Here is a 7,033-nt window from a genome sequence, read left to right as displayed (position 1 = left end):
TCTACTTGTGATTATTAAAGGGATTTGCTTTGCTTTTATGCGAATTGAAATCGCTGCACGCCGAACTCAGCCGAGCTGATGACAATGACGGCATACAGCATGCCTCAACCTTGTTTTTGGTCCATTTACGGACCATTTACGGATTTACTGTTGACGTTTATGGATCGATTCAGGCAGTGATTTATACAAAGGATTTGCATTCAAATCGAGGCTCGCAATGATTTGTTATCAACTCAATCGAATTCGGGTGGACCATAATGCAAAATGTACGTGTCAGGACTAGGTCCGCGGCCCAGGAATTTACGGCTATTTGCTGGTTATTAATTGCGATCAATGTTGTTTTCGATTCGGGCCAACACAAGACTTCATAGTTTACTTACTTTTCATTTTTCTGCACTTTTCTCCTTGCTGTTTGCTCAGCTATCCTATTGTGAATTTTGTTTAATTGAAATATTCATTGACTTTTTCAGACCCTAGCCACCCTATAATGTTGTCAACTTTATTAATTTAATTAGTTATAATTGCATTTAACTCAACGTTACAGTGCTGCTCGCTGCCAAAGTTTCTGGGAAAATGCAGAAGAATATTTATTGATTTTAAGGTAAAGCAAGATGAAATGTCTGAGTGAAGGCCTTCATCTGTGCGGTTAAAAATGCATTTAAGTTTATAAAACAAACCGAGTTAATATGTATGTTAAATGAGGCCTTACATCGTACCCAAACAAGATGGATGTGTGATGCCCAACCATTATCCACCTAGGAACTTGTATTTGCCGGATTAATAAAACAGCAGTTAGTTAGACCAAAGACACTAGAATAACAAGATGCGTAACGGCCATACATTGGTTTGGCACTATGCAGCCACTTTTTTGGTGACGGCCAAAATTACTCTCTTTCCGCTCACTCCCGCTGAGAGCGTAAGAAACCTAAAAATATAATTTGCTTGTTTGTGTGAGTAAAAACAAGAGACGAGAACGCGTATAAGTGTGCGTGTTGTGCTAGAAGACGATTTTCGGGCCGAAATCAATTCTGATCGAAGAAACGAATTTACATGGTACATATTAGGGTAGTTTTTGCCAATTTCCTAGCAATATGATAAAATAAAAAAATTTTTAAAAATTCGCGCCCTGAATATTATAATTTTAAAGCTTTTTAAATTTGTTTGTTAAAATCGCCGCTCGAATTAGCTACCGTTTACACATTTATATTTATGTTTAATTCTAATTTGTCTCTCATCTGACAATTTTTTAAAAGCGAAATATTTTTTTTGAAACACTTTTAATGTTAATGTTACATCATATTAAGTCAAATGATTTAATAAATATACTAAATAATTAAATATGCAATTAAATTAAATTGCAAAAGTAATATCAAAGACAATAGAATTATTCTAGTGTCTTTGCTTTGTTCATACCTTGAGGCACGAAGTGCGGACACAAGCACTCAACAATTGCCTTATTAATTTTTCACACGCCGCAACATGAATACTCTAATGACAAATATTCTTATATAAAGTCATTTTTGAAATTTATTTTTGTGATAATATGTACATAGATTTGACTATTTCTAATCTATTTTCAAATAATAATAACGTTAAGGCAATGCAAAACAAGAATTTTTCGCATGGTGCCAATTGATCAAAAATAATATAGATTTAAAGCCAAAGAACTTCTAAAGTGAAGGGCATATTTTGTCAAATTTACAATGCATGTGAATACGTGTGCACACATACTGATGTCTGCTATCACTTTGTGCGTTGAAAAGAGCTGTTCGCTGTAGCGCTCTTCGCTCTCTCGCTCTCTAACAAAAATTCGAGAGAGCCTTGAGCCACCTCTAGAGCCACGGCCAAAAAATCGTGTGCCAAAAAATCGTATGGCGTTACGCATCTTGTTATTCTAGGGTCTTTGGTTAGACTTAGGTCACAGTCAGCGGTCAACAGCTATGGACTTTCATTATTTATTGATCCGCACTTAGCACTTTTAATTGGTCTTTCAGGTGCTTGATTAGGTGTGCAAACCCATGCCACAAGCCAGCCTAGGGGATATTTATGGCAGAAACGAACAGTCATATTTCGATTAATGAGAGTACTACCTAAGAAGTGGGGTCATTGCCATTCATTACTGATTGGTCGATTGGTGAACTGTTTGCCGTACACTCCTGTCAACCAAATTGGATTATATTTATATGGATTTTTACCTACATTCCCAACTATGTCACACTGGGGAAATGTATATGGCAAAACTATAATACCTCGTGTTTCCATATATACTACAAAGTTCTGCGTGATATTCTTTAAAATTCATGAGGTAATACCAATTTCTCAGCACGAATCTACTCCTCTGATCCAAAATTATTTCTTGTTTCAGTAGGTGCACTTTTCTAAGTGCAATTGCCCACATCGATGCTGGCATTTTGATGATTGGGTGTTAATTAAACGATTGCACGCACAGTTGCACATTCGTGAAAATGGAAAAGAGAGAGTTGTCGTGTGACAGGAAAAGGATGCTAAAGAGCATCAGCAGGCAAATGCGGAAAATACATTTTTCCCTCTTCGAGAGTGCAGATGTATGGGCGAGCAGCTGTCACAAAAGTCTGTCCTTGGTCCTCCCATTGCCACTTCCGTTCCTCCAGCCCATGAGCCCTTTGGTCCTCCGAGCCGGATTTCGGGCGCGTGAGAGAGTGTGATAGTGTGGACTCGCGTGGCATACACAACTAACAACTACACCCACGTAAGCACAAGTGACAGGTAATTTGTGCATAAAAGCGTGTTCACGTGGGGTGGCAGAAATTGGGGAAGTGAAAGCACAGGCACCACCCACGCATGCATTATTCAGTGCATTGCCAGCTATTATCCTGCCTGTGCACACTTCAAAATTTTCGTAATTGTACCTCAATGGAAATGAATTTTTTCCACTATTCAACGGATTTCGAAAGGACAGTTGTGACATCGTTGTGTTGGCATATGTGGCCATAGTAGGCTGAGGCGGAAAGTCCGTATCCTGGTTTATTATCCTGACAGACTGGGCCTGTCACTGTTCATGCCCGATTAATATCCCTGTTGATATCCTGTTCCGTTAAGGTAATGGCAAAACAAATAATAAAATAGGGTAAGCTTTGAAAGTTGTGTTTGCGACAGATTTGGGCGGCTGGTAGTCGTTAGTCTGGGTATGTAAAGTTCAAAACAATCTTGCGCGGCGTAGACCTCTATAATCTGCAGACATAATCTGAACTTTCTAGCGTTCATAGTACCAAAGATCTCGACCTTTAAATGGACAGTCTGACAAGGCCAGATCGTCTAGACCTGCTCATTAATTTATATGCTTCATGGAGTCGGAAAGGCTTCCTTATACCGGTTACATACATACATTATGCCGAACATTTACTATAAGATTAACGTTTAATATTGTGGACGCCGAAAAATGAATATATGTACTCAATCCTTTAAATAATTTCACAATGCCTTTATTCGACTTTTCCCTTTAAGCACACGCCACCCAATGCCGCGTCTCGCGGATTCCTCTTTTCTTATGCTCTCTGAAGTGTGTATGCGTTTGTGAGTGAGCTAGGTGTACATTCTTATCTCTTAACGCTAGCTTATAAGTAAGAGCGAGATAACAATAATATTCTTATTCCTAACGGGGATATGATCATATGCTTCTCTCTGCCACTATGGGCTTCATACCTAAGACTATGCTACCAAAGACCCTAGAATATTCTAGTGTCTTTGATGCTACTACATGGTACAGTGGGCCTTATGAGTGTTCATCCTACCACAATATGAAGGTAAATGTACTTGTATTGCAGGGAATTCAAAAAATTAATTGACTAAGGATATTAAAATACCAGTTAGTTACCAACTTAGCCTGCGAAATCACAGTTAAAGAATGTAAGTTCACTCGTTTTTCTTCGTGAAAAGGATCATAAGTAGTCGATAAGTTGGCTTTCAGGGAACTTTAAAGTCATTACAAATCATTGAAGACCAACCAACCAACTTGCTGTGCATAATGAACAGGTTTCGTGTTTTGTATATAGTTCAATTTCCAAGTAATGTTAGCACAACAATTACCCCATATTTCTTTTGAGTATCTGAGTATCCAATGCCAACAGTTGCAATTTGTAATCTGCAACCACTTTTTCGAAAGACTTTTGAATTGCATTACCGTACACAAATAGTCGTAAGCACTGCGGCTTTCTTGTGCATGTCAGTTACAAAGGAACAAGAGACAGTCATTTGTGGACAAAGTTTTTAAGTGCATGTCAATGTTTATTGCGGCAAAATGTGGGTGTGTGATTGGGCTTTTAACAGCGTAAAAGAGCAAGTAAATTCTGTTACGTTCAACTTACCGGAAAGTTTGCACTTGTTTGTCTTGTTTCTGGTCAGTCGGTTACAAGTTTTTCATAAGAACCACACGTAACGTAGTTCAGACACGCCACGAAACTAACTGAATCACAATTTCAGAGGGTGATGGATATATCTTCAGTAAAAACGAGTAAACAAAAGCCTTAGGAGCAAACTCAAAACTTTTCGATCAACCGATCACCAAAGTTGACAAAGTACCATTATTATATTTTGTTTCCAAGAAAAAGTTGCCTTATGGTGAAGCTCGGCAAATGCAGTGAAAAAAATGGATAGAAAATTGGATTTCTAGAAAGCCTACTCTTGGTTCCTAATTTTACATCGGTCAAAATTTGCATCTATTCGCAGGAACTCAGCTATGCATTAAATTCGACTTTTTTAAATTGAAATGGATAGGAAACTTTAAATTTACAGAATTGAATTTAAAAAGAAATCTTTACAGTCGTGAAAGTAGCAAAATAGTTTTTTACGCAATTTTTATTTTTGGCATTAAGACGCAAAGATAACATTAGAAAATGTTATCTAACGGCATACATATACCACAAGTCTAAATCTTCAGTGGTTCAAAAGCAGATAGTATATAATATAAGTATATAAGATAAGATCTTTGGCAATATTTAAATTGTTTCATTACCAGACAAAATATTGTTACAGGTTACAGTCGATCCCTCCGTGTCAGTCTGTCTGTCCATCCGTATGAACGTCGAGATCCCAGGAACTATAAAAGCTAGAAGATTAAGATTAAAAGAATTCAGATTCCAGAGGCGTAGAGACAAGTTTGGAAATATTATTATTTAGTATTTTTTTTATAATATTACATTTGTTTTGTTATTTCTAACATAATTTTTAAAAACACATTTCTCAGGAAGGTCCCTCTTTTAAGTGCGAAAAATTGTGGAACATTTGATTTGGTTGCAAAGGATCTCGATCGTATGTAAGGCGACCCATATATACCGACTATTGGCTAAATTACACAATAATACACAATCTAATTGTACATTAGATATAAGCCATCTAGATCAACATGTGAATGTGGATATTTTGGGGAATACTTATTTTGTCGAATGCATGTCATGTTTCTTTAATGTTTTTATTGCTTTGGGCACATATCATTTCATTTGGTAGATGCACTGCACCTTTAAAGCTAAACCATTCCGGGGCTTAAAACATTTAAAGCTTTGCCGGCTGTCCCCCGAATGCTGTGTTGCTATCTGGCGCCTTCCCACATCATTCATTGTTTTCCCTCCACGAAGGCCACACACCCAGCCCATTGATGGCCAAGGACAATTAAGTGCATTTTATGTGTGATGCCCAAGAATGCTAATGGCTGCGGCCCCAATTCCAAGCTGGGCGTTTGCTAAATCGCCTCTATTCTGAGTAAAAGCAAGAGAGGACGCTATTGTCGAGTACCTCGACTGTTACTAGATTATTAAGAAGACGACAGTGCGAGGGAGAAGATTTTTAACATATTTATGGTAAATGTTCCGAATTCGAAATAACGCCCACAATTAAAAACATATTTTTGTTTTGTTGTTTTTTTCTCTAAAACATTTTATTCCCCAATATAATTGATAAGCCACACAATTTTGAAATTTCTTTTTCCACTAGCTAAGTAACGGGTATCTGATAGTCGGGGAACTCGACTGTAGCGTTCTCTCTTGTTTTTTCTGTAAACCCAGTATCTTGAATCCCCAAAGGACATTCGTCCACAAATTCGCCAACATAGGACATTTAAGTCATAAATATATGTATAAATTTAAAGTAGGATTGACACCACTTGGTCTGTTTATAAATTAAATTCCAAATTCTTAAGGCAAAGATTTTAAGCCAATGAGTTTAAAAATATCACCAAATATCGTGATGAGTTAAAAATGCATTAGCAAAATATTTTAAACGACCGATTTGTTGATAAATTAAAATTTGTTAAATTTTAACAATGAATTCTTACTATTTCAACCCCCATTATGGTCCCTCTTGTTTTAATATCGATGTGCGATGTGATTATGCAGATCCGATACCATTTCTATATCGGAATTGAAAGTTGCAGTTACCTGCATTTCTCTATTCTCAAACGTAGACCAAAACAAACTGGTCAAAATAATTCAGAGCAGGTCAAAATTGAGCTTTACCAGCTTTAAATAAAGTATACAAAGTTTAAAATATACTACATATAAAAGTAATACGCCGCCAAAAAGAAAAGTATTGACTGCAAATGATTTAAAAGCGATTAAAAGAGATTGTTAAATTAGGACGATGAATAAAAATAGACACGTGGGTAAATAAGACCAACATTTATTTCTATTAGCTCTGATTTGGAAACTCTGAAAAGAATGTAACATCGAAAATTAAGGTCCATATAAAGTATATACTTAATCGGGAGCAGGATAGCCGTGTCGATCGGAACATGCCAGTCTGTCCGCACGTATGAACTTTGAGATATTCGGATAAAAGTTATAAAGTTGAGATTAAGCTTTCAAATTCCAGAGACATAGAAACTGAGCAAGTTTGTTTCCTGATGTTACCCACACTTTTAAAAAATGTTCGAATTTTTTTGTTTTATTATTGATTATTATTTATTATTATTATCCTTCCAAGGGAATCCGTATATGTGTACATGTATTTTTACAGCACATGTTTCAAGCGTCGGACAAACAAGGGAATCTATAGTCTATATATA

The 7,033-nt window shown here is 36.6% G+C and overlaps 6 annotated features.

Moving 5' to 3' along the window:
• Nucleotides 1-802: 802 nt before the first annotated feature.
• Nucleotides 803-1,906: a mobile genetic element.
• Nucleotides 1,907-3,220: 1,314 nt separating this feature from the next.
• Nucleotides 3,221-3,265: a mobile genetic element.
• A 127-nt stretch (nt 3,266-3,392) lies between these two features.
• Nucleotides 3,393-3,775: a mobile genetic element.
• Nucleotides 3,674-3,729: a mobile genetic element.
• A 1,240-nt stretch (nt 3,776-5,015) lies between the features above and the next one.
• Nucleotides 5,016-6,016: a mobile genetic element.
• A 662-nt stretch (nt 6,017-6,678) lies between these two features.
• Nucleotides 6,679-6,827: a mobile genetic element.
• Nucleotides 6,828-7,033: the final 206 nt, after the last annotated feature.

This window comes from Drosophila melanogaster, chromosome 3R (genome assembly GCF_000001215.4).
Source record: "Drosophila melanogaster chromosome 3R".
Lineage (NCBI taxonomy): Eukaryota > Metazoa > Arthropoda > Insecta > Diptera > Drosophilidae > Drosophila > Drosophila melanogaster.
The sequence above is the reverse complement of the archived record's forward strand: the minus strand, read 5'-3'. Positions and strand labels throughout refer to the sequence as shown.